Here is a 12,951-nt window from a genome sequence, read left to right as displayed (position 1 = left end):
GGGGGTCTTCCAAGTCTTTATGTACTTTTGGTATCCCAAAAATAGAGGGGACCTTAGGTTTCTCAACGTGAAGGTATTTAAAAGTTTCAACATCAATAGAGCGTTCCATAAGCAAGTAATTTAAAACCACATATATTTTTTTATTACCTATATTAATCTCATTTAAAGAGGCTCTGACATATTTGTCTAAATCATCTAAAATTTCCATCATCTTAGCTTCATATACAATATTATCCATAATAACAGAACCTCCACCTATAACTGGTTTCATAACTCTCACTGTAGTGTCCTCCCTAAATTCCTTTAATAACCCATATTCTTCCTTAGTAAGGTTATATGTAATGTTGTTCCTTGGGAGCTCAGCTCTAAGTCTACTCTCCATTAAGGTTTCAAAATTTCTTAATTGGGGGTGTAAAGGTGGGTTGAACAAACTTTTCCTTTTCAAAACCTCACATTTCTCCCCAGTACTAGCATGTCCCTGAAAAAACAGTTCTAAATTTTTCTTCCTTAAAAATAACTTGAGGTCAATCAACACCTTACTAATATCCACCTTCGTGTTAGGAACAAATTTAAGACCTTTTGATAGTAATGAAAAATGTGCTTTATTTAATTCATATTTACTATAATTGTAAATAGTATAACCCTGATATTTATTGATGCAGCCTTGGGAAAAAATAAAATCTGTGTTGATACAATTGCTAAACATATGTTCTTCTATCAATTCAACTGCTGAAATCTCTTGTTGCTGCTGTTGTAGTTGTTATTCTGCATGCCCCTTGCCCCTATATACCCCCCATACTGATAGTTTCTTTGCTGGTAATTTCTTATTCTCTCTGACCTCCTTAAAGGGGGGTATTCATCCAAATTATTCAGATCACCTAATTCATCTTCTCCATTTGATACAAAGTGCTCATTCCCTCTCCTATCCATACCAAAATCATTATGGTTTCTGTACGAAAAATATCTTGGTTTGGGATAACACACTTTGTCCTTATATTCTTTAATGTCTCTATCTAACTTCCTACTTTTCCTAATATATGCTTTATTAATATTATTATCAATCTTTTGCAACATATTGTAATACTGTCTCTGCCCTTCCTCTACTGAAAATAACAAATCTTCTGTAATTTTCTGGTTGATACCTTCAATTTTACTAGATAGAATTTTCATTTCCCTTTCATTTTCTCTAATAATGGCTTTTAATATTTCAAACCCACAATTATCAAAAATTTCTAACAATTCCTGGTGAAAAATACTTCCTTCCTTCACTTTGTTAGGATATTTCACCACCCTCAAGCCTTTAGGCACAATTTTTAAAAATAAACATTCCCTCAGGTATGCATTCTCCATATCATAATTTTTGTATTGAAAAAAAACATCATCTAACAATTTTATATTATAGTCAAACTTCATTTCATAATCTCCCTCATGCTGTGAGGGTAATTTAAAGTCCTTAAAACAATATTGCTTTTGAAAAAAACTTTTAAAATCAATTTTGTGACTCTCACCAGTCTGTTTGTGTCCATTACTATTATTTGTCCTTTCTTTGTTAGAGCCAGCACCCACAGCGTTTTCTGACCTAAAAAACGTTGGTACATCGGAACTGATATCACCATTAGTAACGCTTGCATGAGATTTCTGTGTTCTGTTGCGCCCGTTAGTGAAAGAAACTCCTTTCGTGCCATTCTCATGCTTCGACCTAGTGAGCATTTCCTGGTTCCCCGGAACACCAGGAGATGATGTCAGAAAGGGCTGGCTTGCAGGAGTCAGCAGCTCAATAAGCTGCGATAATTGGTTCGAAAGCATGTCAAACTTGTCAGATTCCACGCCCCTCCACTGAGGAGCTTGCCTGGAATTTGTAGCCTCTTCAGATTCCATATAGACAACAACACAAACCAAAAAGAATCACTGTTCCAATGTTCACCAAAACACCAAAAATACAGAACAGATAAAAGAGGCACAAATCCATAATCCACACGAATTCCTTTATTAAAACGACTCTTCAGTCCAATAAAATGTAGAAACAATAAGTTTGACTATACAGTCCACTAACGCGATTACACCAGCACTGCGTTTTCGTTTAAAACACTTCATCAGATGGAGACAAATGCATACCTACACAAAAACCACTCCTTATATATTCATCAAAATAATTAAACAATTAGTTAATTAAAGAGAACAAGATACTTAAACATTTAAAGGGGTAAGACTTATAACGCATACAACACATACATTAAAATATATTATAATGGATTCCCCCCACACTGACCTGATACATTAATGGATTAATAAATTAATATTATTATCAAAATTTAATAAATACTTTATAATAACTTAATCTAATAAAACAAATTAAATTCTTTAATACAACCAGCAAAAGCATTACAGCTTGTGGTATCCTATACTACCAACACTTTATAATGTAAACTGATTTTAATACACATTTAAAATAAGATGAATATAGAAAAAAATAATAATAAAAAAAAAAAAAAAACATAACCCAGAGGTGTGACAGCTTAGCTGATCTCAGCTTGAGTACAGGTGCTAAAGAGATGGCATCATTTAGACCTGGAGGTTTATTCACCTCCAAGGAAAGCTGCCACAACAGCTCTTTATACTCAGTCGAAGTTTCCCATAGCCCACCTCTTACATCCTTTTCCACTACTTCCAACACAAAGAAGCTAAATTTAGCTTCCTGGCAAATTAATTTATGTCTGTATAAAGCATTATTAGTACATTTTGTTTTTATCTCATAGTAATGCTCATAAATTCTATTTTTTAACTTTCTTTCCGATTTCCCTATATAAAATGCATCACAATGATCACACAAACCTAAATAAACTATCCCAGAGGTGTGACAGTTCGCAAAATATTTGCTCTGGATAAGTCTGTCCCTACTCTTTAAAAAAATTGTTTGCTTAGTACAAATAAAAGGGCATTGGGAACACCTTCCACATTTAAAGGTTCCTAGTTTCCCTTCCTTAACTTTTTTCATACCATATTTACCCTCCAGAATAGTCTTTAAGCTTTTGCCCCTTCTATATGTACATTTCAGAGGTTCTTCAAAGATACATTTCAAATCCGAAATCTGACCAAACCTACACCATTCTTCCTCCAAAATCTTCCTAATTCTAGGTGCACTACCATTATAATCAACTACAAAATTGCCTGTACCCTCACTGTTAAGCTTTGTAGATTTCATCTCATTCAAGACAAAATTTGAACCCAAAATGAGTTTAAATTTGTCATATCTACCTTCCCTAACTTCTCTTTCTATAGGCTCAATAACATCTTTAGGGTAGCCTCGATCCATAAACATATTGTGCAAAATCTTACATTCATCCTCAAAATCACTCTCCCTTGATGTCATATGGCTACCCCTCACATATTGTCCCTTAACAATACCTTTTTTCTTATGGTAAGGGTGAGCACTATTAAAAGCCAAATAAGAATTCGAAAATGTTGGCTTTCTAAAAATCTTACAATAAAAACAACCCTCACTTTTGCCTATAGTAATATCCAAATAATTAAAAAATTCTTTATCCTTATTATAAGTAAATTTTAAAAAATCAGTGGACTCTGAGATATACTTAAAAAATTCTAAAAAGTCATCCATCGTGCCCACCCATAAAAAGCACATATCATCCAAAAAACGCTTGTAAAATTTCCAATTATGGGCATATTTTGAATTAATAATACGTTTTTCTTCCCAAGCTGTTAAAATAATATTAACATATGTGGGGGCACATCTTGCACCCATCCCTACTCCCTGAATCTGCTTAAAAAATTCTCCCTCATAATGAATAAAGTTGTTGTTTAAAACTAATTCCATAAAAACTAGGATCAAATAAAATTAATTATTATTAAATTTACCATAATTTATCAGGGCTTCTTCAAACCACATCATCCCCTCATTATGGGGTATAGATGAAAAAAGGTCCACTATATCAATAATTATAAAAGTAATATTGTCATCATACAAATCCTGAGTTATACTACGCTCTGAATTCCCTACATAACCTAGTAGTTTGACCGATGAGGCAGACACACACACACACACACACACACACACACACACACACACACACACACACACACACACACACACACACTTATGCAGCTCCTTTCAAGCCCCTAAAGGCATGGTCATACATGTCTAGACACATATACATATTAACAATCCCCACCCTGACTGTGACTGCTTCCATAGGAATGAATGCTTGACTGTCTTTGGACAGTATTTACATTTTCTTCTAACACTGAAAATTTAAGCAGATTTTCAGAATCACTCTGCAGTCCCTGTGCTGATGCTCCTGTTAGTAGGAAACCACAGCAAAGGTGGGGGGTGTTCTATGAAAAAGAAAGGCTTACCATGAGGAGAATATGGCCATGTTAATGCTGCCCTCCTCCTCATTGGCTGGTGGCTCCAATGGTGCTTCAGCTGGTCTTTTAGATTTGGAATCAGTAATGATCTGTTGTCCAGTACTGGAAAGAAAAATAAATAAATAGATAAATTAATTAATTAATTTAAAAAAAATAAACAAATACATCATTAACCAGCAAAAACATAAATCCTTTCTTAGCTAGCATTTGCTATCCCCAGATGGCGTAGCAAAACTTACCCATTGTAGTCCATGTTTAGTATCCACCAGAACAGCTCCAGGGTGTTTGCAATTTATCTGTTTATTTATTTTATTTGTTTTTCTTTCTTTTCTTTTTTCAAATTGATTTCTGTATTAGAATGATATGTCAGGTGACCTGCACAAGACTACATTTCTGCCACATATTCAACAAACTATTTTCAAATGACCTTCTTAAATTGTGGAGTATTTCATTTTATAATACTACAATGGTCAGTGTGAAAGCTGCTCCATCTGTTAGCAAGCACCACTGATAATAACCTTCCGAGGTGTCTTAGATTTATAGTTCTTTATTCTTTTTTTTAAATACTTTTGCTGCCATTAATCATTATGGACTTTATACCTGATGCTGCAAGTACTGTGACCTTGCCAATGCAGCCAGCTATCAAGCAGGCTAACAGCAAGATGTAATGGGCATAGAGAGCTGCTGATCTCATATATATATTTATATATATATATATATATATATATATATATATATATATATATATATATCTGTGAACTCATGAAGTTTCCAACTATAATTGTGGACACAGTGCTCTAAAGGCAAAGCAAAAGACACACCAGGAATACTCCAGAAAGAAGAAGACAGACAAAAAAAAGCTCCCAGCATCAAACTCACACCTAGATATCCAAAGACAACCCCCAGATTTAATAAAATCCATGTAGGCATGGAATAGAACTTACATGGAAGGTACCGTGTCTGTGTATGCGGATCCTCCTTGGTAGGGCACCATACATATTAATGAAGACGCATTACTGAGGGAGACCCAGGGGAGGTGGTATTGAATCAGTATACGGAGTGCGTCACTAACTCTGTATGTAGATGAGTAACACACACCTGTTAGAAAAATATGTATTAGTAATATGCATGCTTAGTGCATTCGAGGTTTAAAAAGGGTTAATGCATTTATTCTGTTCACACTGTGTGAATCTGCACAGTTAGTAGAAACATTCCAATCCTGTTATGTCAGAAAATATGCACAGCTATGATCTGCTTATGCTTTGGAAATTAACAGGAAAGCATTTGATTTCTTCTAATGTCATGAAAATAATAATAAGTGTTTCATTTCTACTAGTGTCATGAAACTTAACAAAGAGTTACTGATTTTCTGCTTATGCCGTGAGAAAGTACATAGCTGCTGAAGCTATTGATAATGAAAACAAAGGCTGCTTGAAAGTATAAACCGTAGTCAGCATTACTTGTACCTAAGCTAGGAATGTACCTTGAAATGTAACACATTTATATTAGAACTGCACAATTGAAGAATAGAAAGTTTGTAGTGGGCTAAAAATAAGCCCCAAGGCCAGGTTGTTTTTCTCAAATGTTTTTTATAATCCAGTCATGTCAGCAGGAAATCCAAGTAACATTTTTTATGTAACACATAGTGAGTTTTAAATCTGAACATGTCAGCAGGAAATCTAAGTAACATTTTCTGTAGAACAATACAGAAAGCTGTGTCTAATTACGTCAGCAATAGAAGCAACATTTCTGTGTAACATGGAAAGAATTGTATAAAAGTAGCATACTGCTCACTAGTTTTTAAACAAATCCTGTATCTGCATGTTTTGTCTCCTTGCTGCAAGTAATAAAGGGTGCCATACTTGAACCTTACGTGAATTGGTCTTTGAAGTTTTTTCCTTTGACAGATTGTCCTTCAGACTGGAACCCTTACTTCACCTCGGATCAGACAGGCCAGGTGGTTGAAACCGTACGGGGAAGAAACCAAATCGGTTCTTGTTATATGAAAAGCCCTCCGACTGAATTGTCATACAAAAGAGGCCAGCCACTTTCTGATCTGCGACTGAAGGATGGGTTTCCATGAATCAGGTGATCAATCACGTAGGCTCAGGTAAGGTGAATCTACTTTTTTCTGTTTTCTGTTTTAGCTCAGGGACTAGATTTGTATTGTTTTTGTCAGGACTGTATTTTACAAGTCAGGGACAGAAAAGATTACTGTCTTGTCATAGATCAGGAGAAACAGAATAAGTACGCAGTCATTCTGAAGAGACTATAACAAAATCCGTGGTACCACGTTAAAAATAAGAGAAGTTACGTAACAATCAAAAGGGTAGAACAAAATGGGTAATAATTGCACAAAAAGACCCCAAAATCCGCCGTTAACAGAAGACGCAAAATACATGCAGTCGCAGCGCACCGACAATATTAAATATTATTCAAAATGGGTTAATAAATATGAATTCGAAGGAAAATTAGAAAAATCCTCGCTTATCAAACTTGTCAAACAGCTTAAAACCGATTCCAAAGGTCGAGTAAAAAAGCAACGCAAATTAGGAATTCCTCAGGCACACAGGTAGATTGAGGAAGTAAACTGTAGGGAACAAAAGAACAACAATTCAAAAACAATGTTTTTAGACAAGGAGGACAATAACTTCGTAATAGAATCAGCCCCTCCTCTGCCTCCCTTACCAGAATATGAAGCAAGTGAACAGGTTAGTCCACCCCCACGATACCCTGTTGTCACTGAAAATAGAGACATTGTAAAAATAAAACCATTTATTAGAGATCCCATCGAGACCAGGTCTCAAACAAGGGCAGGTAACTCAAATGAAAGCATCAAGTTATATGAAATGGTTAAGAATTCACGATCTATGAGTCAAGAAGAAATATGCCCACTTATAGAATTACCCAATCCTCGGGTAGGTCAAGAAAATCAGGACCCAACTATTTTAGTGTATAGACCCTGGACTCCGGAAGATATCCGGAAAGCCACTGAGGGAATTCCCCATCCAAAAGTTAATTTTAGAAAATTCTCAGAAGATTTACAAGGAATGAGGCTGAGTTATAACTTAAACGGAGAAGAGGTAGAAAAAGTAGTTAGACAAATTGTGGGGCTAGATTGGCACATGATTAGTGGCAACTGGAATCCCCATGATGCTGCACAAAGACCCCTCCCACATAGCAGCGCAGAATTAGACAACAGAGTAAAAGGTCTTACAGACCGCATCTCTGAAAAATGGAAGCCTACCTAGGGCAGACTGGACTTGCATTAATCAATGCATCCAACAAGAAGGTGAAACTATTGACCGGTATTATGCCAGACTATTAGAATGTTTTAATAACCACTGTGGAATGCAGGTTTCTGAAGACCAAACACAAGATTCCCCATATAAACAGCAGTTAAAGAATGCATTTTTAAAAGACAGTATTGCACCCATAACCAGTTTTATTACAAAACACATGGTAGACCATCTTACAAGCAGGTTACAGTCATTACTTGAATATGCTAGGCATGCCGAAAGGCATTTTAATAGCAAAAAGAAAAAGAAAGCTCAAGTATTTTCTGTAGAAGATGGAGCAGAAGTTTATGTAGTACAGTCCGGGAAAAAGGGCAAGAAAAATGCACAGGGAAACAAACAATCTGATCAGCAATCAGAGGACTTTGAAGGGTGAAAGAAAAGGGGTGAATGTTTCAAATGCGGTAAAAAGGGACATTTGGCAAAGGATTGCAGGAAAAATAAGAAGGCAACCATGGAAGACAAGGAGGGTGAGGGCTGACTATATGGTAGTCAGGAATCACTAGAAGGGGATAGCAGAGAAAGGACAAATGAGAATGTGATAGAGGAAGTAGAGGATGTGACAGAAGAGATAGAGGAAGTGCAAGAAGTTAGTGACAGTGAAGAAAATGAAATATTAGACCTAGCTAGAGCTCTATTTAGCAGACACGAAACCAGAAGTTACACTCTGGGTAGAAGGGAGGGAAGTCAAATTCTTGTGTGACTCAAGGGCATCACAAACCCTGATACATCCCTCCAAACTGCCAGAAAACACAGAGTCACCTGATTACATACTGGTAAAGGCAGCTAATGGACAGCCCCTCTCCTGTGATATTGCAATAACTGATCCAGTTTCAGAATTGACTCAGGGAAGCAAAATTGTTGTTTCTGCAAAATGCCCAGTAAACCTCTTGGGCAGAGACCTCATGCAGCTATTTGGTATAGCAGCAGTCCCAACCATGCAGGGTATGGAAGCACAGTGACAAATTGATACCTTTGCAGTGCAATCGGAGGGTGAAATGTTTTATTGGTACAGCCAGGACTTGGTTACGACTGGTCCAGGGACTGTGACCGAAGAGTTAATGAATGTAGCAATCAGCAAATTCCCCTCCCTTGACATTGATAAACAACACCTGTTGCACTGTACCCTGTATTATTGTAACACACCAGGACCTGATAAGGAATATGAGCAAAAAATTGTTTAAAAATCATGCAAACAGATTGATATTACGTAACCTGTACTGGAACACAGAAGGGAACAGTGCAGCCAGCTGTTCATTGCCCCAGGAGTTCTTACACTTTATAAATCTAATTGATTACCACATATTAGCTTAACCAAGAACAAAAACATAGAGTGGCAGACCTAGGAGAAAAAGTCACAAGATGGGAGAAACAGACAGAATTAGAACTGTCAGAACAGTGAATACAAATACAGAAGTTGAACTGGATAACTCAGACCACCACTTGCAGTCTAGCGAGGACAGCTGATTAGCACTCCTATTAAATGAGGAAGAGAATGCCTTACAGAATATACCAGAAACTCTCTGGTCAACAGGAAAGTCAGATGTAGGACTTATTCGTACAGCAGGACCAGTTACTATCATGCCAAAGTCAGCATTTAGACCACAGAAAAGACAGTATCCCTTAAGAAAAGATGCAGAGGCAGGAATAAAGCCTATTATAACAGCCTTACTTAAAGGGGGAATACTGGTAGAATCTCCCAATTCACCATGTAATCCACCCTTATTTCCAGTTAAAAAAGCAAATGGAGAATGGCGTATGGTCCAAGATTTACAAGCTGTAAATGATGCAGTAATACCAAGGGCACCTACGGTGCCAGACCCACACCCTGTTGAATGATTTAAAACCTCAACAGAAGTATTTTTCTGTGGTAGACATCAGCAATGCATTCTTTTCGATACCGATACACCCTGACAGCTAGTATTGGTTTGCATTCACATTTCAGGGGAAAAGGTATACATATACATGACTACCACAGGGATATTGTGAAAGTCCAACAATATTATCACAAGAAATGGCAAGCAACTTGGCGGGATTTACCCCACCAAGAGGCAGTCAGATTTTACTTTATGTTGATGACATCTTGCTGGCGGCCCCCACCCAGCAAGATTGTAAAGAAGATACCATAGCGCTATTACGATTCTTAGCCGCTGAAGGACATAAGGTAAATAAAAATAAACTACAGCTTTGGAAAAAACAAGTCAAATACCTCTGATATGTAATATCCAAGGAAGGTAGAACATTAGATGAGGATAGAAAAGTATCAATTTTGCAAGCACCAAAACCCACTACCAAGAAGGAAATTATGTCCTTCCTGGGTACGACTAATTTTTGCCAGAGCTGGATTCCAAACTACACCTTGGAATCTGCACCGCTGACTAACCTGATATATAATAAGCCTATGGCAGCACAGGATTTGTTACAATGGACACCAGAGGCAGAATCTGCAAACTGAAGCAGTTAATAGCATCCTCATTAGTTCTAGGATTACCAAACTACCATAAACGTTTTTTTCCAAACTGTAGATTGTAAGCAAGGTTATATGACATCAGTGTTAACACAACAGCATGGGGACAAGCAACACCCCATTGCTTACTATTCATCACAACTAGACCCAGTGGCACGGTCCTTACCCCACTGTGTACAAGCAGTAGTTGCAGCTGCAATGGCAGTACAGGCTTCGGCCTCAGTAGTTTTATTCCACCCTCTCACTTTGAGAGTGCCTCATGCAGTCATGATTATTTTACTACAAGAAAAGGTGGCATATCTTTCCCCTGCTAGGCATCTTTCCTGTATGACCATATTGTTGAGCCAACATCACATGACAATCGAACGATGCATGACTTTGAACCCTTCTACCTTGCTCCCAACCCCTGCAGAGGGCACACCACACCGCTGCCTGCAGGTAATTGAGCAAAAGACACTACCTAGAAAAGATCTCACGGATGTCCCCTTGGATCATGCTGAGGTGACATACTACATGGATGGTTCGTGCAAAAGGGGTCCTGCAGGACAGAACCTAGTAGGATATGCAGTAGTTTCTGTCACTGAGATTATAGAAGCAAAACCTTTACCACACAACTTATCTGCACAGGCAGCAAAATTGATTGCCTTGACACGGGTATGTACCTTAGCAAAAGGTAAATGTGTAAACATTTTTACTGACAGCCAGTACGCTTTTTCTACTGTACATGTTTTTGCGCAACAGTGGAAAAACTGAGGAATGATAACATCTACTGGCAAACCTATAAATCATGCACAATTTATTTTAGATCTTTTAGAATCTATTCAGTTACCTCAGAAAGTAGCTATTTGTAAATGCACAGCTCACACCAAGCAACAAGACAAGATTTCAAAAGGTAATGCAAGAGCTGAGTTAGCTGCAAAACAAGCAGCTTCAGAAGTATTTCTTTTAAATGAGGAACTACAACCCTCTGAGATTTTAGACTTAGAAATGTTAAAAACAATGCAGACACTCACTACACAAGTTGAAAAACAAAGATGGATAAAATGAGGAGCAATTCTCGAAAAGGGTTTGTACATCTCTAAAGAAGGGAAACTGATACTACCATCTAATTTGTTTAGATATGCAGCTTTGTTGATCCATGGGCAGTGCCATGTCTCAACAGGGGGGAGGGTACAGCTGGTGAACCAGGTGTTCACAACGTACGGATTTACAAACTACTCTAAAAAATTTTGTTTAATGTGCCAAATTTGTAACAAACATCATGCACAAGGGGTGTTAAAGCCCAAGCAAGGGAGTTTCCCTACACCACCGTACCGGTTTCACACTATCTGTATGTATTTCATAGAATTGAACAAATGTGAAAATAAGAAGTATTGTCTTGTCATTGTAGATATGTTTTCCAGATGGGTGGAAGCCTTTCCAACCAAAAATCCAGATGCAGCCACAGTGGCAAAAGTACTTGTCAAAGAAATCATCCCTAGAGTCGGCATTCCGGAAAGGATCTACAGTGACAATGGTACACACTTTGTAAATAAAACCATACAGCAGTTGAGTAAGCATTTTGGTATTTCTTTAAAAAAATCATTGTGCATACCATCTGCAATCTGCAGGTCTAGTTGAGAGGCATAATGGTATATTAAAGAATAAATTAAGAAAGTTAATAGCTGAGACAGGGAAGAACTGGATATATTGTTTGCCCCTGGCACTGTTGAGCATGAGAACTCTTCTGACTGCAAACGGATTGACTCCTTTTGAAAAACTATTTGGAAGGGCTTATTATACACCCAGTGGAAACTTCTCATGTCCTCAGACCAAGAGGCTGATCTTACACTAGCTGAATGTATGAGAAATTTGTTGAATTCTAAAGATCTGCTGCAGTCAAATTCTGTTTCAGATAAAGAACAAACCGAAACATCGGAAGTGGCAGTGATCCCAGGGGACTGGGTGTGGGTGAAGAATATAAAGAAGAAAAACTGGTCATCACCAAGGTGGGAAGGTCCATACCAGGTACTTCTTTCAACACCCACTGCAGTCAAAATCACAGAGCGAGCTTTGTGGATCCACCTGACACACTACAAACTAGTTAAGAACTTTGAACTGGACAAAAATCTTACCTCTCCATTGGGGCCCTCAGCACAAATTCTGGCTACAAAGGGGGGTCAGATCAATAGGATTGATCCGTCTCAACCCCAGTGAAGAAACCATCGGTGCTGAAGGTCTTATTAGGGCAGAGAGTAAGAGCACGTGTCCTAAAGTAAAGATGACAGAATCCAGTAAGATCCGAATACACCCACTTGGAAGAATCGGAGAAAACAGAAATGCAGAACCACCGTTTCCTCAGAAGTATTGCATAATCATCCTGTTGACTGTACTAGTGACAATAATCTTTTTTGTTGTGGCCATTTCTTTTCCCAGCCACACAAACTGAACTGAATAAACGTGAAGAGTTGCACATAGAGTGGCACCCAAACTTGAACACTTACCAGGCAATCAAATATGTGTATGCTGAGACCTTCAATGTTTCGAATTGCTGGATTTGCACAGCCTTGCCAAAAGCATACGGGGGTTATTGTTAACTTCAGTCCCCCTAGGAGCCAACAAGACCTGGGAAAATTAGTCTATGATACATCAGATGTTACATCACAAGATAAAGTAGCATTGCACTTGTCTGTTCGACAGAAGAGGACTGTGTGTTTTTACAAAAATGATACAGTTCAGGTGGGTTGGAGCAATTGCAATGTGACTGTTCCCTATAGATGCTACAATAAAACTGATAACACAGGTTCCTATTGCAACACATGCTAT

Source organism: Protopterus annectens, chromosome 3.part0 (genome assembly GCF_019279795.1).
Source record: "Protopterus annectens isolate FY-2018-M chromosome 3.part0, PAN1.0, whole genome shotgun sequence".
Classification (NCBI taxonomy): Eukaryota; Metazoa; Chordata; order Ceratodontiformes; family Protopteridae; genus Protopterus; species Protopterus annectens.
This window is presented reverse-complemented; position numbering follows the sequence as displayed.